Source organism: Rattus rattus, chromosome 11 (assembly GCF_011064425.1).
Source record: "Rattus rattus isolate New Zealand chromosome 11, Rrattus_CSIRO_v1, whole genome shotgun sequence".
NCBI lineage: Eukaryota > Metazoa > Chordata > Mammalia > Rodentia > Muridae > Rattus > Rattus rattus.
This window is the reverse complement of record NC_046164.1, coordinates 54059562-54081975: the sequence shown is the minus strand read 5'-3', so window position 1 is coordinate 54081975 and position 22414 is coordinate 54059562. Positions and strand designations below refer to the sequence as shown.

The 22414-nt window shown below is 43.4% G+C and overlaps 1 protein-coding gene and 1 pseudogene across 1 annotated transcript in view; both read right to left on the bottom strand.

The window, feature by feature from the left end:
* The window catches only part of Ppargc1a (PPARG coactivator 1 alpha), a 648614-nt gene that overhangs the window by 587114 nt on the left and 39086 nt on the right, over window positions 1–22414 (bottom strand). The gene's annotated exons all lie outside the window — the stretch shown is intronic.
* LOC116912152 lies at window positions 6044–6670 on the bottom strand (annotated as a pseudogene).

The window sequence follows — 22414 nt, the reverse complement described above, 5'->3', positions numbered from 1 at the left end:
GCTGTCAAGCTCCAGGGATCCCCCCACTTCAATCTTCCCAGCAACATTTCCCACCCAACATTTTTTGTGGATGCTGGGGATCTTAGCTCAGGTCTTTATACTTGTCCGGCAAACACTTTAGCCAGCCCTCTAACCCCTGCCTTTCTATATTAATAATCTGTTATTGGGGGAGGAGGCACTTAGTCAATTGTATTTAAGAAGTCAGTGTAAATTCATACATTTGCTAATGGCTGATAATTTTCTAATAAAACATAACAATGTGTTAGGTAACATCAAAGAGTAGAACGAACATCGTCAGTGTCAGACATCGCTTTCCTGGGCTCCACCAGGCTATCTCTAGCATGCAGCTATTTTTCTGTGGCATTAATTGAACTGCTTTTGTCCTACTCATTGTCCAAAGAGTAGCACAGACCCCAGGACACCTGATTTTAATGGCATTACGCTTGTCAGCTGATTTGTTGTGCATATATGTAGGAAATGTGGGGTTAAACAACCTTAATGAGATTTTTGCATTTGGTGACAGTTGTTTTTAATGACAAGTCTCCTCAGAAACATTACTGTGTATGTTGCAAATCTCTAAAAGGTACCCAGACATGTTTTATTCAAGAGATATTTCTCTGGATTCTTGTTTCTGAGAACACCCAGGGGAAAGAAGAGACAGTAACTAACACTCCAGCTACTTCTGTTCAAGAATTGTTTTACAAACTAACCCTGCGGTGCACACCTGTTATCCCAGCACTTGGGAGGTAAAAACAAGTCTATCAGGAGTTCAAAGTTATCGCTGCCAAGTAGTAAGTTCTAGGCCAACCTGGACTAGGTGAGATCCTGTCTCAAAGCAAACAAACCAGCAAAACTAACCCATCATATCCACTCAACAATAGTGAGTTAAGTTGAACAGATAATTATATTTAGTGAGCTGTTTTCACTACTTGAAACTTTATTATAAATACCTTGAAAAAATGCAGTGAAATTAACCAGACCAAAGTTCTACGTAGTAAGAATAGCCAACACGAAACTATAACACTTCATGTTGAACTTTACATTTATTTAAAATTTACTTATTTTATATATAGGAGTACACTGTAGCTGTCTTCAGACACACCAGAGGAGGGCATCAGATCCCATTAGAGATGGTCATGAGCTACCCTGTAGTTGCTGGGAATTGAACTCAGGACCTCTGGAAGAGTGGTCAGTGCTCTTAACCGCTGAGCCATCTCACCAGCCCAAAGTTTACATTTCTCAATATTAATGCGTACTTGAGACAGGGTCTCATTATATACTCTTGGCTGGCTGCCTCAGTGTTAGGACTAAGAGTGTGAACCACTTGGGCCTTTCTTCTCCTTAAACTTCTTTGGGTCTGTGGGTTGTATCATGGGTATTCTGTACTTTTTGGACAAAATCCACTTATCAGTGAGTACATGTCACATATCCTTTTGGGTCTGGGTTAGCTCACTCAGGCTAAAAGGGCTGGTCAGAGGCCCCTGGCACATATGTAGCAGAGGACTGCCTTGTCTGGCCTCAGTAGGAGAGTATGTGACTGTAAAGACTCGATGCCCCAGGGAAGGGGATGTGGGAGAGGGAACATTGGACAGGGAAGCGGGTTTGGGGAAAAGGGGAGCACCCTCTCAGAGGCAAAGGGGAGGGGAGAGGGGGTGAAGAACTCTTGGGAAAGGGGCAGCATTTAGAATGTAAATAAACAAAACAATTTTAAAAAAACAAACTACATTGACAAAAAAAATGGGTGAACCACTGTTCTTGGTTCCAGTATATTTTATGCACCCTTTAAAAGAAGTAATGCAGAGCAGAGTTCAGAGCAGAGAAACGATTGATCTTGCATCGTCCTTCCCAACCCCAGTGATCACTAGCACCATTCAGTCCTTCCTTACCACCCTCGTTATCCTTGTAACATGTACACATCTCCGGCAGAACATTTAGATAGCCTTTGTATTTAATTTTTAGATTATTTTATGATTTTTTTGTGTATGGATGAATGTTTGCCTGCATAAATGTATGTGCACCTCACGCATACCTGGGGGTCAAATGAGGGTATCGATTTCCCTTGAAACTGGAATTACAGATGGTTATGAGCAGACAAGTGGGTGCTGGGCAAACAGACCCAGGTCCTCTGAAAAGCAAAAGGTGTTCTAAACTGCTGAGCCATCTCCCTAGGTTGTTTGTTTGGTTTTGGTTTGGTTTTTCAAGACAGGGTTTCTCACTGTAACCAGCTCTGAGAATCCTGGACTTGCTTGCCTCTGCTCCCCAGGTGCTGGGACTAAAGGCATGTGCCACTGAGAAGATGACGCAGAGATTTACCATATCTCCCTGTCCCCACATAAGCATGGCTGCCCCACCAGAGTGAGTGGAGCCTGTGTTCTGGGGGTCTCTCATTGGTGCTGCAGTGATGTGAGAGACACACACAGAGCAGTTTCTCTGGCTTAAGTCACCTGTGCTCCATGTCACCCCTCCTCCCCCCCATGGCCTGGTACCCACTGACCATGTCTCTACCTTCATGTTGGACATTGTCTAAGATGTCAGGAAGTTGATATCATACAATAAGTAGGTTTGTCACACAGGCTTACACCCCTGGCTACTGTACTTTAGGGTTTCCACCAGGGTTTTTCATGGCTTAATAGTTGGTTTCTTTTGAGCACAAGGTAACATTCCATTGTGTGGTGATATTATAGTTAATTTCTCTATTTACTTATTATAGGACATTTATTGCAGTTGCCTCCAAACTTGGGAAATTATGAATAAAAGCATCACAACTACCCACATGTAGATTTGGGGACAGATAATAAGTTTTCATCCTTAGGTAGTGTGTGACTACTGAACCAGATGGTTGTGGGGTTGCAGGGGGAGTAATTTTGTGAGAAATTGTCAGGCTGTCCTCCAAATGGGCTGTTCCATTTACACTCTTGTCAGGCAGGAAATGAAAGTCCACCCTGTCAATGAACTGGATTACTCCATAGCCTGGCAGGGAAGTCTGGGATAGTGGAAGGGGTGGTGGGGGTGGTAGGGGCGTTCTTTGCTTGTTTTCAAGACAGATTCTCAGTGCACAGCTTGGGCTGACCTAGAACTCACTATGTAGACTGGTATAACCTCAAATTTGTGGCAATCCCCCTGCTTCTGCCTTCTGTGTGCCTCCATATCTTGCTTATCTAATTTTTTCAATAAATAACTAGAATCTAGCCTCCAGAGGAAGTGCCCAGAACTGTGGTTTTCTCAGAACTGTTACTGTGTTTCTTGCATTTCACTAGGTTAGGGAGTCAGAAGCTGTAGCCCAGAGGTCAAGTCCCATCCATGATGTCCTACAACCTAGAGCCAAGAATGACTTATGCATCTTTTTCTTGTGTAGGGGCGGGGGCATACACGTTACGTATGAAGGTACATGTGTGTATTATGTGCACATTTGAGTGTGTGTGTGTGAGAGAGAGGGGGGAGGGACACAGAGAGAGAGAGAGACAGAGAGACAGAGTAGAGGGAGAGAGAGGGGGACAAAGGAGAGAGAGAGAGAGAGAGAGAGAGAGAGAGAGAGAGAGAGAGAGAGAGAGAAAAAAAACATGAGAAAGCCAGAGGGCAACCTCTGATGTCATTATCATTAACCTTTGAGACTGGAATCTCTTTAGCCTAGAGCCACCAGTTGGGCCAAATCGGCCATCCAGTGAAACCCAGGAGCCTCCTGTCAGCCTCCTCAGCACTGAAAGTACAGGCCTATGCCATCACTCCTGGCATTTCTAGGTGTGCTCTGGCAACCAAACCCAAGTCCTTGTGAGTATGAGACAAGCACATTACCAAGCCATCTCCCCAGTCCCACATATACCTGTTGGAAAACAAGGTAAAAGAGTAGACTTATTAACATGTGAGAATTACAGGAATTCAAATGTCCACAAATAAAGTTTTACTGACAATACAGTCACGCCCACCACTTACTCACTGTCTGTAGCTGCTTTTATACCAAGCAGCTAAGTTGCAAGCACTTCCCAAATAAGTAGTGTAGCCTGCAAGGTCTATAGGAGCCTTTGCTGGGCATGACCCAAGTGCAATGAGAAGCATCACACCTGTGAGACAAAGGCAGGCTTTGTAACCATCCTCCAGGGTACACAGGCAACCTGATTGGGAAGCACTTTTCCTTCATGGTATCCGTCCCTGGAGCCCATCTTTCCAACACATCTTTGAATTGTCTAGGCAGGATGCTACAAGTAGAAAGTATTGAATTTTGGCTCTGCCAGAGGGACCTAGAGCCTCTCTAAGATTTAGCCGCTGTTTCCCCTTCGAGGGAGCTAAACAGTATACTGTCTGGCTCCCCCCCTCCCCTTTGCCTTAAGGTTTATTTACACTCAGCAGGAGGAAAGGTAAGGAGATAAAAGCAAAGCAGAAGGAATAAAGGAAGACAAGACTCCAGCAAAACTCAGAGCAAGCAAGATTAGAGGAGCAAGCCCTGGGGAAGAAAGTGTACAAGTTAGCAAGACAGCGAAGGAAAGGGAGATTACTCCAGCAACAAGGTAGCCAGTGGCCAAGTGGAGGGTGGGGAGACGGAATGGCCACAGGCAAAGATACTGCAAAGGCTTAAATCTCCCAAGGTTACTCGCTGAAATTGTCGATTTCATTCTGGCTATTAAGTAAGTCCTCCAACTAGCTAAGACCTTTGCTAGTGGTCAGAAAGGATAGGAACCATGGGGATGGAGGTGTTTAAGAGAAAGGATGCTACCCTGAGTCCCTTAAGGGGATCCCTGTCACTGAAGATCATTGAAAAAGAAAAGATGTCCTTATTCGGCAACTTCCAGGGGATCTTAAGAGCAATAATGAGTGAATACCCACTGCAATAACAGCTCAAGCTTTCATCCTTGTTTTTCTCTTGTATGCAAGGAAAAGGGTGAAGCAAGAAGGCATGGCGAAACGTCGTTGCGGCGTATGAATCTTGAGGGTATGAAAGGCATGGTATGCAAGGAGGTAAGGCGTGGCGAAGTCTGCATGTGGAAAGGAAGGCAAGATTTGTAGGCAAGAGGCGTATGTCGGATTGGATGCAAGAACTCGGATGGATGAACAGATCTAAGTGTTCCATAGCACACGTATGGAGCTCAACTTTCAACTTTCTGTACCAGGTTCCCGTTTTCCACCATTTGGTTTCTGGGATGAAACTTGGGTTATCAGACCCGGACAAGCTCCCTTACCCACTGAGCCGTCCGGGCCGCTCATTTTAGGTCCTTGTAAACACCCCAGGGGCCAGGCATATTTTTCAGTGGAAAAGATTTAGAAAAGATAAATGACCATGCTAGCAAGAAGCAAGGGAGGAAGCAGAGCTGGGATCTGAACCTATGGTGGCCCATCTCAAAGTCCATACTTGGAGGCAAAGGATGCCATCACCCTGTTAGCATTAGTTATGATAAGGCACTAAGTTAATCCACCAAGATCTGAGTAAAGTCAAACTAGTGCTCTTCTGGGTGTGATTCTTAGTGTAGATACAGAGATAGATAGATAGATAGATAGATAGATAGATAGATAGATAGATAGATAGATAGATAGATAGATAGATAGATTCCTCAAGTATTTGCATCTTACAAAATGCTTTGCTCTCGTTAGCTCATGCTGCTCAGAGCCTAGGAGGAAAACAATACAGTGCTGGGCGCTCAGCTAATGTCTTGTCTCCCACTCTCTCTTCTTCCAGGATAGTGGAAGTTTAAAGCCATGTGTCTAGTCACCTTAGAGAGATGGGAACAAGATGAGGGATAATTATACTCACTGCCCCTCAGAGCTCACCTGGGACAGCTCAGCTTATGCATTTGTCACAAGCTCAGCTTATTCCTTTGTCCCTTCTCCATCCCAAGGGTCCTGATTTGCATGAGTAAGCACATATTCATCCTAGGTCGATGGTCCTCAACCTTGATTGAATAATAAAATAACCTGGGGTATTGTTTCTTAAAATGCTGACTCTGAGCTGGGCAGTGGTGATCACGACTTTAATCCTGACACTTGGGAAGCAGAGGCAGGCAGATCTCTATATGTTTGAGACCAGCCTGGTCTACAGAGTAAGCTCCAGGACAGCTAAGGCTACACAAAGAAACCCTGTCTCAAAAATAAATAGATAGATGATAGATAGATAGATAGATAGATAGATAGATAGATAGATAGATAGATCGATCTATCTGACTCTGAACCCCAACCACACACATTCTTATTTATCTTATTTGCATTGAAGCTAAGGATAGATACTTTTAAAGCCCCCATGTATTTTGATTATGTTGTTGAGACCAGACACTGAGTCAGCACTAAACTAAAGTGGTTGGGTAGAATTTGTGAGGAAAATGTTTTTGAGGTTTTTTTTTGAACCATCTTTTATTGGGGGAGGGATCATCAATCCTTCTTGGCCGCCGCCTTCCGCGTGGCTGCCAGCACGTTGCTCAGCTCCTCCCTCTTTCTCTTGGCGCAGATGTGCGTGCCCACCCTCTTCTTGATAAACTTGAGTCCTTGCTTGTCCTTGGACACCTTGAGCAGCTCCATGGCGCGCCGCTCGTAGGTCGCGAAGCCGCACACCTTCTGGATCATATCTCGCACCAACTTGGTGTGCTTGTGAGGCGCCCGCGGCGGCGGCTGTGTCTCGGCTTGCTGACGTTTTTCGTCACTTTGTGGCCTTTGTTGAGGCCCACGGCCATGGGGTAGTGCAGGGCCATGACTGCAGCTTTCCAATGGCAGCCAGACAGGAAACTTGAGTTCTTATTATTAAGAAAAATATACATGATGTGATGACTGGAGCTCATGCAGCCATGTTGGTCTATAGGGCTATCTTGAGTGTGAAATATATAATATATATATTATATATTATACACACATGTATATGTATGGGTGGTGTGTGTGTGTGTGTATGTGTGCGCGTATCTCCAAGGGCAAAAATAGTAAAAATATTAAGAGCTGAGGTCACAATTTCCTAGGAACTCTGGGTTATCTTCAGACTATTACAAGAAAGAAAAATAAATCTTTTCATTCCCAAGTCACCATCTCAAATGTCTGGGACCAACAGCCAAACTCAATTTTTAAGTAGCACAGTAGTCATCACTTTGTCACAAGTAACAAAAGTTGCCCAGGATTATGTGGTTTCTGAGTAGAAGAGGCCAACTGTTTCTGTCTTGTTTGACTCAGGTCTTGTGACCTTTCTGCTAGGAATGAGGCAGAGTGTACTTTAGGGACAGAGAAAAGGGTTCCCACTTGCAGAAGTAAGACTCCCCAGACAGCTCCACTGGCCTTCCCAGCAGCTTCCCAGCATCCCATTCACACGTGCTGCCAGGACACTGAGCAAGGAGAAGGCCGAGGAAGAGACTGCTCTTTCAAACACAGTTACAAGGCTGCGCTTCACAATACTAAGGCCTTAGCGTTTGCTTTATAGTGTGGTTATGTGTCCAACAAATATTGATGTAAAATAATCTTAAAGATTATTGCTTAAAGAGTAGTTTTTGAGAACGTGCAGTAGGGGTAAGACCTGAGATAAGAGAGAGACTAAGGCTGAACTGAGAGAAGGATTCAGATTCCTACCCACAGGGGAAAAAAATTAAAATCTGAAATGGAGCCTAAGTCACAAAGCAATGTAGCTACAGTAAATGTTTCAGGTCACTGGCAAGTGGATGTGGTTAAGCAAGAGGGACCCAGTCACTTTTGACTTCAGGAACCAAGCAAGGCTTCCTGGAAGAGGTAGCATTTGTGCTTTAAGATCTTAAAAGGGAGAAGCAAGCCTTGTCCCAGCTCAGAGACGATCATGAGTGGAGTGTAGGAAGGAGCCCAGATGGACTGAACTATGATCAGTCCATTAGAGAAATGGGGCAAGGAAGGTTGTAGCTCAGAGGCAGAGCCCTTGCCTAGCATACTCAAGGTACTGGTTTAGACTCTTAACACTGAAAAAGAGGGTAGCCAGGGCCAGGAGGTACTTTGGGGTCAAATTACTGAGAGTCTTGAAGGGACTAAGCCAGTGACCTTGCCAAGCCTGTGCAAGATGCCTTGGCCATGGCAGGGAGGCAATGGGACCATATGGGGCCACTGCCACCATCCAGGCAAAAGGTGATATGAGTAAGAACTGGGGAAGAGGTGGTGCCTAGAGGCAAGGGCAAGATGCCAAACACTCAGAGCTTGCTGGATAGACTTGGCGAGAGTTGAGCGGTAACAGTGCAGCAAACAATGAACCAGATGAGTGAAAACCTAGTCCGTGGAGAGCAGTGGCTCCCGTTAGAGGCTTCCAGAATGTGAATGTCCAGCATTTGGTAGACAGTAGTGCACTCGAGAGAACTGGGGTTTCAGAGTTAACATTCAGTGACAGATGAAGCCACTCGAACGGGGAAAGAGTCACAAGACAAGAAATTTGAAGACGGGAAGTGAAGAAGTGTTGGTAACTGTTGGGTGGTGAGGAAATGGAGGGGGAAAGGTCACAGAATCAGGAAGGAAACTGAGGAAATACTATCTTAGAGAAGAAAAGCAAGAGAGGGGGCCACGACTGGAGTCCTACTTGGAGGGTTAACGACTTCACTGGTTTGCCTTTTTGAACTGGACTTTCTTCCCAACCATAGCCTTCCCCTGCTCCTGAAGGGCTCGCAGAAGTCTCCCTTTCCACAGAATTCCAGAGGCACAAAGGCCACTGCCACCAGGCAGATTCTGTGACCACCACTGGTGAGGCCGAAAGAGTTGTTCGGTGACCAGCTTCTGCCTCCCAACTAACTTCCCTAATCACCTGCCCGGGTCACTCGTGGGTCAAGGCCAACTGCTCAAAGATACATAGCAAAGACATTTCATTGCCATGTTTTCCCACTGCAGCTCAAGTCTGGAAACAACCCAATGGCCAAGAATAGGGGCTGGTTAAAAAAATTATGATATATTCATCCAGTAGGTAGGTCACTCTGCAGCCATTAAAAATTATGACATAGTAATAATTTACTGACACATAAAAGTGTACAATCTATTGCTTTTAAAAAGCAGATAACAAACCATGATCTCTCTTTAAAATCATATAAGCAATATATATATATATATATATAGTCTGCTCTTCTCTAACTGTTCATTTTTTTAGAATAAACATTTGTTATACCTAAAACATTTTATTTATTCTCACAATTTCACATATATACATACACACATACACGTACAGACTACTTTGATCATCTTCTCCCCCACTGTCCTCTCTTATCCGCTCTCTCTGGACTCCCTGTTCCTCCCAGCAAGCTCCTTCCTATTTTTGTGTCTTTTTTTGTTGTTAACATGGATATTTTTAAGTGAGATAGATTCTATATGTCTCTCATGTCGCCTCCAAATTACACTAATTATTTTGATTTTTTTAGGGATTCAGATCGCATCAAGCTTTTAAAATGAGGCTATTATTCATTATATATAAGTTTTGAATTTTTAAGAGCTAACATTCTCCATGGAGCCTCATTAACCACCCTTTAGCCTAAATCAGACATCCTGGACTCAAGCAGCCAAGGCTCTGGAAGGTTCTTAATCTCCGTGCCTGGTATTATAATTCAGTGATACTGGCCACCCCAGTGAGCTCAAGATGGAGACCAGGTTGATTAAAATAAAATAAGTCCCCATCCTTCCAACCTGGAAAGAGAAGCACATCTCGGAAGCTATTCTAGGCTTCCATACATCAGAGCAGACGGAGTTGTTTGTTTCAACACAGCAGAATATCCCAGCTCTCTGATAGTTATCTGTGGATTGAACAAATGTGTGCTGTGTCTGACTGTGAACAAGTCAGACTCTACATCCCAGGGGCTACAGTGAGAAGCAGTATTGACTGTCTCTACCTCCATGGCCCATCACCTAAACAATGAGACACCCGGGTCACAACCCAACAGGTCTAGTTCTCTTCGGAGCTTTGAAGCCGTTAGAGCCCAAGCCAGGTGCTGACTCACCACCACAGCCATGTCCTCAAATGCCAAATAATAGTAGCCATTTCACAGACTCCGGATAAACACTAAATGCTTACACAATACTGTCTGGCACATAGTAGGATCTCAGCTAACACAGCCATTACTGTTCCTAATCTGACTCCCATGGTTTGTACGGTTACTAATCAAAACTCTTAACCAGTTTTTCCTAGTGTTACTGGATAGAAAATTTCACTTCACCAGACACTTTTCAGTGTTGACCAATTAGGCCAAATCTACTGGTTCCTTGCCCAAATTGCTAAAACTGGTAATTCTTGTATTTTGAGAGCAAATTCTTTTTCCTATTTTTAATGTTTGATACTCTTACTAGAATCTTCTTTGAGACAGGAATAAGGCCTCTAGGTTTCAAATATGTGTGTAAAGGGAAAGGCAGAAAGCATTCTTCTGGAAGGTATTATATTTTTCTCAGTGGTTAGAAACAGAGGGAACCACTGGAAGAAAATGCTGGCACACCAAGAGATGCTGTGACATTTCCCAGCTTCCAGAACTCTGCCGTCTCTATGAAAAGAACATTTCCAGTACATAAACACCAAAGAAAAAGGTAGGGTCAGGAGACCATCTGTTGTCCAGCTGGAGCAAAGAATACAGCTCAGAACCAACTTCTCGTTTCAACTAACACCAATCCCAACAAATCCTTAACTCTCACAAGTGCTTACGTGAGCATGTACACACCATGGCACGGATGGGAGACCTCACATCCTAACCAAGTAGTCTTCATTGCTTGCAGCCGTCTTCACACATCGAGCATGCAGCAGGATCCAAAGAGCCCTACAATCCGGGGAGGTCAGAGACTTACAGGCTGGCCTTTTCCAACTTCAGCCCTGGAGTACTTCCTTAATGGCACAGCCGAACTATGTAACTGTGACCACACTTCCTTGTGGCTGCAGTGCCACCTAGTGGCCAGGTGAGCTAGGCGTGCACAAGTTCTCCTCGGTCTGAAAAGGCAACTTCTTATCAGCTGACTCTTCAATTCTTCCCGAAGAGAAAGCAGAAGTGGCTGGTGCACATGACAGCCGGAATTAGGAATCATCAGGGTCCTAGCACATTCAAACTATTTCCTGATTATAATCACCCCCAAATCAACCAGAGGAGACAAAAGAGGAGAGAGAAGATCCTGCCAACTTTAGGTTTTCGTGTCCAAATGCATCCTCATGCAAGCTCACAACTACGTGGTTACTTACAGCTAAATCCAGGCAACCCTGAGTCCTTTCAAATTTCTCAGGCCTGCAATTATATAAATAAAATTATTCTCAAGGAAAAAAGAAAGAAAGACCAAATCTAAAGGTCCTAAAGACCTGTAATGAGATTCCTCTTTCCTCTTTTCCGTGTTGTCAGTCGCTGGCATTTCTGATGGCATCAGACAATCACAACAGAACCGAAGCTTCACCCTGCAGAGAACGACTGAAAACGTGCACACACCTTGTCGAGGTGACAATTTAAATAATGTGGCTTGTTTGGGACTTAACCTGAGGGTACACAACCTAATTCAGTTCGTTTTTTAAAACCCAAATTATGCTGGTTAATAGCTTGCCGGGGCTCAGAACAGAATGTGCGCATCGCCGCTAAATATTCCATATTAAAAATAGTTTGTGATGGGATATGCTTTTTTTAATTAAAAGTTTAATGTACATTAACATTTTTAGATGAAAAACTGACAATCCGAGAACAGCTCTAAATTCTCCTTTGATTGTTTTTCCAGGGCACTGGAGGCATGGTGGAGCTACATAAATAGGCGAACACCGAGTTGTTTCAAAGATTCATTTCTGTCCTGCCACGTTCATTGCCTCCCTCCTAACCCTCTGGTGGTTTCCTCGCACAGAACCTGGTCGTGCACAGACTTCTGGCTGAGATGCCAAGTCAAGGCATCTGCCTTCATTTCTGACCCAAGCTTTCTAAAGAGATCAGCATATCGGTCCTCTCCAGAGACCCTCTGTGGGCTCTATCGTGCCTACTGTCTGCATGCATGCACCATTGCTCCAACCCTCCTCCACCCGTTACCATGTCCTCACACTAGCCTTCGCTGTTGCCAGGTATCCTGGGCTATTTAGAGTCCTATAGAAAAACACCTTAGACTGGACAGCATACAGACACCAGGATCACATCTCGTAGTTCTGAGTCTAGAAAGCCAGTAATCACCATGATTAGGTGTCTGCTCAGACCTGCTTCCTCCTTCATAGATGGCACCATCTAGCCGTGTGCGTCTAGATGCACCAGGTGAATGGGGCTAGCCTCTTCCAGCCTATTATGAGGGTCCTAATTTCACTCCCGAGGACAGAATGATGTCCAAATCCTCTCCTTCGGACCCTATCAGATTTGTAAATGTGGATTTCAACATATGAATACCTACTCCCCACCATGAGATACACATGTCGAGACTACAGCATCAGATCTAGCAATAACAAAAATTAAACACTTTCAGATTTAAAAAACAAGTGATTATTTTTTTAGAAGAAGCATGCTCCAATGTAATATAATTAATATTGGGGATATATGTATACTAAAAAACGATTGTTGGTCTGTGTAATGGCTATTCCCAGTTGCCGGCTTGACTATATCTGGAATGAACTACAATTCAGAATGGGAGGGCATACCGGTGATATAGATCTTGAGACTGGAAGGTACAGGCTTCTGACTTGGATATTGGCATGGAGGTCTTGAAGCATAGCGGCCATGGAAAGCTTAGGCCTAGGCAAAGTAGAACATGCCTTTAATTTCAGGAGATTCTGAGTGACTGACTTTAAATGATCTTACTATGAGAAAATGAAGAGGAAGAGGAGAACGAGGTGGAAGGTGTGGGGGAGGAGGAGAAGTGGGGGCATAACAGCTCATGACTGGGTCCCTTTGTCTTCACTGCTATTAAACTGCAGTAACTCCATCTTAGCAACACACAATACCACTCTTCTATAATGGCGACCTAAAGTCCCTTATAAAACAAAAGTGTGAAACAAAGCAAGGCAATAGGAAGGGGCGGAGAGAGCAACAGTGCAGACATCGCTCAGGTTAGGTAATGGCCAAGCAGGAGTGCCAAAAGAACAAAAGCAACGTCCTCAGGTAGCAGTTAGCAAACTGTTGTCCTGTCTTCAAAGCAGGCCCCACCCTCTGATTTTGCAAATAAAACTTTATTTGGGCCATATCCACAAACATTCTTTGTACTACCTCTGGCTGTGTTCATGCAGATTAGAAGAGTTGCCGCAGAGAGCATGGTGCACACAAAGCCCAATAGTGTCTGAACTGTCTGGGCTCTTCCACAAATTAAAAGAGAGAGAGAGAGAGACAGAGACAGAGACACAGAGAGAGACACAGAGAGAGACAGACAGAGAGACAGAGAGACAGAGAGAAAGAAGTTTACTGACCTTTCCCTAAAGCAGCAGCATCCAGCCAGATAGTCAAGTTAACAGAGGGAATGTTGCGAGTCCCCACAATGAAGACTTTGGGGGCAGAGTAGCCATATGACATAATGGCGTGTAGAGCTCACGGGCTTCCCACTTCCTTCTATGAACGCCCCTCCCATAACTCTTTTTTTTTTTCTTTTTTCTTTTTTTCAGAGCTGGGGACCGAACCCAGGGCCTTGCGCTTGCTAGGCAAGCGCTCTACCACTGAGCTAAATCCCCAACCCCTCCTCCCATAACTCTTAAGCTTCTTCCTGAGCATCCCACCCTTTGTCCTCATGCTTGAAGATTCAGAATAAAATCCACTTCTTCTAGTAAGCTCGCCCTTATTAACTCTGGCTGACGCACGCCCTAACCTGCGTGACAGTACAAAGGCATCTGCGTGCCTTCTATTTTGCTCCCCTTAAAAAGGAAAAAGGAAATCTTTTCTCATAGAAAACTATAGCTATGGAAGGCAGATTTGATTGTAATAACTTCCCATTTTTTAGTGTGGAGCATGTTACAGTGCACATAAATAGGTAACACAGTCGCTTCCGTGATCATGCACAAATTACTTCTGAAACAATGGGCAGGCTAGGGGAAGAATGCCTTAGTCAGTTACAAATGCACAAGTAAGCATAATTGCACACCACTAGTTAAGCATCCTTGAGCATGATAGCTTTGGAATCCAACAAGTCAGCGATACTGTAGCTGCTTAAGCCGGTTCACTCAGATAAGGACACATAGGCAACCTAGGTTTAAAGGAAAATGAAACTATAGCCCTATTGCATGAGTGGAGACATTAAATAGTTCCAGAAACTCTCCCAAACCTTGGGGAACACCCTACCCTATTGAATCCCAGCTCCATGTCACCTTATAAGCCTCCTTTAACTCCTGGACTCCTTACCACTCATCTGGAGCTGTCTACATAGTGGTAACATCAGCACCTTCAGCTTGCGGTCACCACACATCTGGTGACAAGCCTCACACATCTGGCTGCCTCAAGACAAAGGCCCATGTTTACAGTGTGCATGACAAGGTCATGGGGAAGGTTGGCTGACGTCTCAGTCCATTCATTTCTATCAAAATTGTTCCAAACGAAACCCAAAGAGAAGGTGAATATGCACTATTAATCTAGAAGGCAAAACAAAGCCGGGTAAATATTCCTCACTAATCAAGGAGCATCTATCTGTAATCAGCTTTGTTGACTGTCGAGGTAAAGTGGAAGGATTGGGTGGCATGGAAGGAGTCAATGCCCTCTTAACCGTTCCCTTTCCTATATGCTTTCTCTACCTGTCAAGCTCTTAGTATCTACTGCTAAGGGATACTATTAATGCTTATTAATTCTACTGCTTCTTTCCCAGGAAATATGCCCATAGTTTCGCATCTGTGTGAATAACACAGTCACTGGACACAGCCTTGGTTCTAATAGTCACTATTGAGTGACTCTAACGGCATCATCCCAAATTGAACAGACTAGCATGTCCAATAGGCCATAGAAAGGTAAAATCCTTCCCACTCTGCCAACTGGAAGACAGAGTGTCTGGGCAGGACACTCACCCAGCTCACACAGGGAAGTGCAAAACTGTGGCCTTGACGCTAGTTCTCCAGCTTTGTACAGTGACTCTTTCTAGAACTTCTTACAGGGCCCAGTGACATCTCTGTTTGCTCAAGAGCATAACATACTATCTGAGGCTCCAGGCACGTGTGTGAAACTAGAAGTCTAGAGAATAAGTGAAAACTTTAAGGAATTTTTTACAGTATTCATAAGAAAAATAGAAATCCTATTTAAAAAAAAAAACAATTTTGCTTTGTGAGTGATATTTCAGCCTTTACAGATTAGAGATGGTTTGATCTTTGTTTGACAGTGTTTGGGAAGCCTCAACAGTGTACCAAATGGGAAAGGGTGGGGGGACTACTAGGAAAACGCAATACTAGGCAAACCTCTCAAGTAGCTAACGGAAGAGAAGTGGAAGAAAGCCAACAGGCTCAGGATTAGGGTTACGTATCTACCCCAAATGCCACCATCCCAAGGGAGATGTGCTATAAAAAGCATAATTTGAGTATCATATCTCATCACTCAATATAGTTTTTCAACCCTCTCAAAATTACATTGAAAAATCTATATAATGTGTGCTTAGATTAATGAACTGTTTGAATCTGGATCAATAAGCGCTCGAGGCTCTGTGCCATTGACACCTTCTGGGAACATCTAGAGGAATGCTTCACGGAGGGCAGAACCAGCCAGCGTTTTGTAACTACAGGGGTTCTACTTAATAAACAAGCAATCTAATATATGACCTCTGCAGATTAATTTCCTGAGAGCAAGTAAATAATCTACATTCAAATTTTCCCTGATTATGCATATAATTACAGTATCACTTGCCAATTAACACATTGATTTAAGCCTTCTTGGGATTATGTATTGAAGAGTATAAAAGATCATTCTGCCATCCTCCAAACACTCAATGGCCCTCTAGCATGGCAGAGGATCACAAAAGATGCAACTTGCCACCCATCTGATTTCTCTTGTCAAAGAAAAACCGTGATAGCCATAGACCACGATTACTGTCTCAACAACTGGACCACAGTGACTCACGGTAGCGAAGGTTTGGAAGTGATATAATAACAAAGTCTTGGGCAGACTTCATTCTCCCCTAAAATATTTCCATAGAACTCTAGATTTATAAAACAGCTCCCCTAGCTTGGATTATTATTATTTTTTAATTTACTGCAGCAACTGGGGTATAATTTATCCAGCATTAGACAGTTACATAAATAGGCAAAGATATATGGCATAGATTCTCCTCTACTTTCGACAAGTATAATAATTAATGCTAGTTGCTCCTTATTCCTACATAAAATCTCCCATTAAAAATGTTAATATGCTCTCGCAAAAGTCCACGTAGCTTTGGAAAAGAAAAGATACGGGGGGGAATCACTGCCTGGAATGCATACATATGTAAAAGGAGTTAGAAATAATAAATCAACAAGGCAAACACAATGAGGCCTGCTGTCCAACAGTGAAAGCTGTCAGACTGAGGTTGCGTGATGAAGACCTTGACGCTCAACTGTTCGGCTGAATAAAACCACTCTCACCCCCGTGCTTTTCATGGAGAAAATTCCTATCTTGGATTAAGTGCCATTATGCCTCAGTCCTGGTCTCCCCTCCCCGTGTACTAATATCACTTTCTGAATAGATATTCAGATCTGCACAGAAAATAAAGGTTGACTAGAGCTAAACAAGATAAAATGAATTCTTACAGAAAAAAAAAGAAAAAGAAAAGACCCGGTGGTGTTTTTACTTAACAGTAAATCTATCAAAAAGGAATTTCTTGCGTGTTTGGAAACTAAAGGCCTCCTGATTCACGCGCCAGCCCTACCATAGTCTCAGGAGCATATGAATCATAATCATACAATCATCTACAATTACAAGGCAAGGAAAGCTCACAGTGGCCTAACTCCAGGCCCATCCTCGTTTCACCTCCTAGAAAGGTAAGAACTCCCAGTGACGTACTTCCTAGTTCTGCAGTATAGATCACTGACACTGGGATTCCCTTGAGCTTTGTTACTAACTATTCAAAAATAAAAAATAAAAAAGCCCACAGGTAAGAAAACCAGCAAATCCGATTCTTCGATCTTAGGTCCCCATTTAAAAGGGGCTGGAAAACACAGCTTCTCGGGGCTAAAAGTCTCGAGTGCCATTTAAACATTAAGGAAGCATTTCAAATCCTCCACACGCTCCTTGACAGCACATGAACAAAGCGGCAGCTGTACCCGACTCCTCCCAGCGCACCATGCCGAGAGTGACCAAGACTCCCAGCTACTGTAATCCAACCTCTGAAAGTCTGGGTGTCAGCAGCTACTCAATAAAAACGAAAACTGAAAATAGGACCAAAATGGCTCCTAATAGCAATAATGTATAGTTCTGTGGTCATTACCGGCCAGATAATAACCGGTAGTGACCTTAAAACCCTGCATTACGGGTAAGTATGGCCTATCGAGCCCTGCAGATGTGGGGCTTCCAAACAGCCAATGCAATCCCGCTGTAAGTGCTCAAACCACACCACGTCTGGCTCACATGCATGGGTTTTTCCCCCTCTACTGTTATCTCACCAGGCATCTTATAATGTTCTGAAAAATATGTACCTTAGGGTAATAGAGATAGCCTGAAAAGATAAAGACCCAGACAATGCGGTCGAAAACATACACAGAAGGCAAGCTGCTCCCGGGCAAGCAGACACTGAGGGACATCTTGTCCTTTTTAAGCCTCAGATGCTCAGAAAGCTGCAACAGCCTTAGTTAATATGTTTCTCACCTTTGGGAAATGATGCATCAATATTCCCACTTTACAGGTCAAACCAGTAAACCATGCATGCACCAAACTGCCGGCTAGAAAGGAAGCGAGGTGATGTTACCAAGAATTAACTGTTTTGGGGGTACAATCTCAGACTCTCAAGTGAAGGCATTTTTCTTTTTTTTACAAATGGGTAAGTATTTAAGAAAACGAGTTTGGTCAAACTGACCGGAGTAGGATGGGGAGGAGAGTTATGACACGCTGTCTACTGAACGCGAGACAGCATTGGCATCCATGAACCTGCAGGAGCTGTGGTAACCTTCACAAAGTCCTGACACAGATGGGATAGATGATCTCTAGGCCCCAATCCTGACAGAGAAGCTATTTACAGTAGACAGTTCACGGGGGAAGGAGTCATTTCTTGTTGAGGATGAGGTCACTGGTAGGTTTCCATGCTGCATGCATGTATAGGCAGCAGTAACTAGACTTGGTGGGTTATCAAGAAAGAAAAAAAAGGAAAAAAGACATGAAATTGGCAGGAGTTATATTGGAAGGGTATGTGGGGAGCAGAAGGGAAAGAGGGTATATATGATCATATTTTATTTTATGCATCTGTGAAATTATCAAAATAAATAAAAAAAAATAGAAAGATGTGAAATTATAAAGCAGGATTTGGTGGTTTGACTGAGATGCACCCCATAGCTTAAGACATATAAATTTTGGTCTCCAGTTGGTGGCACTGTTTGGGAAGGCGTAGGAGGTGTGGCCTTGGAGGAGGTGTGTCACTGGAAACTGGTTTGAGAGTTTAGTGACTTATGGTATTTTCTTTTTTTTTTTTTTTTATATTTTTTTTTTTTTTTTTTTTTCTGTTTGTTAGTACCCTGTAGCTGTCTCCAGACACACCAGAGGAGGGCATCAGATCCCATTACAGATGGTTGTGAGCCACCATGTGGTTGCTGGGATTTGAACTCAGGAGCTCTGGAAGAGCAGTCGGTGCCCTTAACCACTGAGCCATCTCTCCAGCCCGACATGGTATTTTCAAGTGCACTCTTTCTAATTCCTGCTTGTGCTTCAAGTCATAAGCTCTCAGCATGCTGCTTCAGCCACCATGGCTGCCACTTCTACATGATGCAGACAAATCTGTATCACTCTAGAACCATAAACCCTTCTGTAAGTTGGCTTGGTCATGTGTTATCATAGCAATAGAAAAGTAAGCAATATAGGGACCACAAGAAAAGGGAATAAACAAAATATATGACACATATGTATTTAAATGTCATAATGAAGCTGATTACTCAATAAATAGACTCTAATAAAAATAGAACAAATATTTTTAATTGCATTTTTATTTACATTATAAATGTTATCCCGTTTCCTAGTTTCCCCTCCTGAAACCTGCTATTCCACCCCACCCCCTGCTTCTATAAGTGTGTCCCTCACCCACCCACCTACTCCCTCCTACCTCCCCACCCTGACATTCCCCTATACTGGGACATCGAGCTCCTCCCAAAAAATAGGACAAATTTTTTTTTAAAAAAAACTTCTAATGGTACCCCATGCAGATGCTCAATTTTCATGTGTCAATTAAAAGCATAATAATTTTAAACTATTTTTTAAATGTACAAAAAAATGTTGCATACATTTTCTTCTTTGAAATTCTGCTGGGCAAATAGGAATACCATTTTTTACATAAAATAATCTTTGCAAGCAGGTCTGAATAAGGTTTTTTTTAAAGCCTGCAGTCTAGAAGCAGTGCTTGATGGGAAATTTTATTGGACATTTTAAAGCTTGAGAAAAAGAGTTGTTAGACACATCAATAATCACCAGGACTCGGAGTAAGACCACTGGTTGTTTCTCAACAAAGCAGTAGAGGGAGAATACAGAAAACTGGGTACTTCCAAGAAGATAAACAAAATCAGTGATTGCAAGACTGTTTGGCAAAGTAAATCACAAAAGTAGGCCAAGGTTGGCACCAATCTCCCTCTATTTATGCTTATGAATTCATTACCCAGAACATTCCTGCCCTGATGTTCTTTGGGCCCAATCAAAAGCCACATCCTAAAGCTGGCAGCAGCTTCAAATAAACTTGGGTTTTGCCACTGGAGGGTTCGTTTGGTATTTGGTTGTGTGGGTAGATCGGGTAGTTTTGATATTTTAAAGAAGGGCCTGTATTAGTTACTTATCTGTTGCTATGACAAAACACCATGAAAGACGTTATTTCAGTTTATGATTTCAGAGGGTTAGAGTCCATAATGGCAGAGCAGAGGCAGTTGGCAGGCTTGGTGGATGGAACAGAGTTAAGAGTTTATGTCTCAAAGCATAAATACAGAACAGAAAGAGGGTGAGCACTGGAAATGGCACAAGGATTTGAAACCTGAAAGCCAGACCCTAGGAACATACTTCCTCCAACATGGCTGTACCTCCCAGGCTTCCCCAAGGATCAAGAGCTCAGTACATGGGCTTGTGGGGGACAGTTCTCATTCAAACCACCAGAGAGACTCATGTATCAGAGGTTGGTCTCAAACCTCCTTATATAGCCAAGGATAACTTTGAATTCATCATCCACCTTCCTCTAGCTCCCAGCACTAGAATTACAGGTGCACACACCTGGGCAGTTGCCAGTTTTAATACTAGATTTCTCACTGTCTCTTTTCCTATCTGGGAAGTAATGTCACTTATCTGGGTTTGGTAGTGTCTTTAGCTGAAGGAACTAGAAGACCATTTTTTCAGATCTGCTGTTTGGATGCTGGCCCACCTGACACTATCAGCCCTCCTCCACAGCTATGGTGTACTCTGTCTGAAGCAATGCCACTCCATAGTGTAATTCTTGTCTCCAAGGGACACTGAGCAATGACTAGATGCATTTGGAGTACCTAACACTAGTCACAACTAACAGAATGTAGTTACTAGCATTCAAGGAGAATGCATGGAACAGCAGCCCCCTGTGACAAGGAATCATCGGACCCCAAAAGTCAAAGGTACTCAGTGCCATGCTGGCACTGCCTTCCATCTCTTCATTTTGCCACACCCCATTCTCCCACCCCATCACGTTCTGCTTTCTAGACTTTCTCTTTTCATTGAAATGTCACATTTGGAGTATGTCCAAGGTCCAAAGCTGTTTAATCCATGTGATCGTCAACACTGCTACAAGGACAATTGCCTGTCCTTTACTCTCAGAAAACAAAATCAAAGATCATAGATAGAGGTATCTTGTTAAAGCTCCCAATCTCCCAAGTGGCTCAGATGAAACTGGATTTGTGCCCCTTTAAGGACCAAGTGTTTCTTGACAGAGAGGGACTCCCATGAATGTTTGGTCTCCCTGATAGGAGATAGCAGACATGTTCTGAAACACATTGAAAGATACCCATAAGCAGTTAAGCTATGCTGGTCTACTGCCCTGTCTTTCCTAGGATGGATGTAAGTCACATCCATTCACAAAGCAAAGAAAATAGAATGAAGTCTTCCTCATTCTTAGGTATACAAATGTCTTATTCTAACACACTGGGGCCATGGTATAATCAGTCCTCAGTTTTATGAAGACATGGACCCAATGCCACCAGCCACTGACCTTCATAAGTGATGAGAGACCCAAGACACGGACAGAGACAGGTGTCACACTGCTGCTGTCCCCTGACAAAATGCTTGCACAGTTTCACTGAAGTCTGCATCTCATTAGCTTGAGACTGAATTCCAGCCTCACGCTCAGCATCTGGCCCCAGATATAGAGGACAAGGTAGTAAATACCACAAGGTACCCAGAGAACTCAATATTGGTAGATTATGTAAATGCATTTCTCACTGCCATGACAATAATGCATACCTTCCTATATATCACATGTTCCTATATGTATGTAAGTATATGTACACATACATACATACACACACACACACACACACACACACAATTTCCAATGTTCCCAAAATTCTATATTCCAATCTCAAAGATACAAAGGTAAATTGACTTCACATTCCACTCTGTATATGGACTAATGAGAGAGAGAGAGAAGACCTATCAAGGTATATCACTTCCAAAAAGGCAACAGTGATAGAAGATGAGATGCCTGTGCACACACAAAAAGGAAAAAATAGAAATAGCCCTGTCCAGGGAGAGAGCCAGAGAAAGAGCACTAATGCTGAGACGGGGAAAATGAAGAATTTGCCTACAGAAGAAAAAAACAACCCAGAGGACAGGAGGGACAAAGTCACAGCGAAAGAACATCCAGACATGCTTGGGGACAGGAAGGGTCCATGTCCATGTCACCCGAGAAGAGCTTTCTTATAGTAGAAGGGCATTGAGAACCCTAATGAGGACAATGACAGTGGCAGAACTGAGACATGTCTAAGACACCCTATGAAGAGGTTCATCAAAGACTCACAGAGCCAGCACTTGGGAGGCTTTCCAGATGCTACTGCCCAACCTCCTGTACTGCTACATGTGTCTATAACAGAAACTGGAGGTTCATAACCCTTCTCCATCCTATGTGAAACTCACCTGAATAATGTCTAGCTCATATTTCAGAATGTGCTAAGTCACAGCTCAGCGTTCTCATAAAAATTCTCACAAGCCACCACTCAGTGTAGATCCTACAGTCCTTCACATGATGTTATAGGCTACAAAGAGGCCTTATAAAATTGAGCAGTGACAGACATGGGGAGATATCTCAGTGGTTAGAGTGCTTGCCATGCAATGTGAGGAGCAGATTTCAAATACCCAAAACCCATACAACTGTCAAATGAGCACGGTAATTCCATTACCATGAGCACAACTGTAATTCCAGCCCAGAAAATGAAGACAGGGGATGCCCAGAACAGGCTGAAAGGTGAGATTAG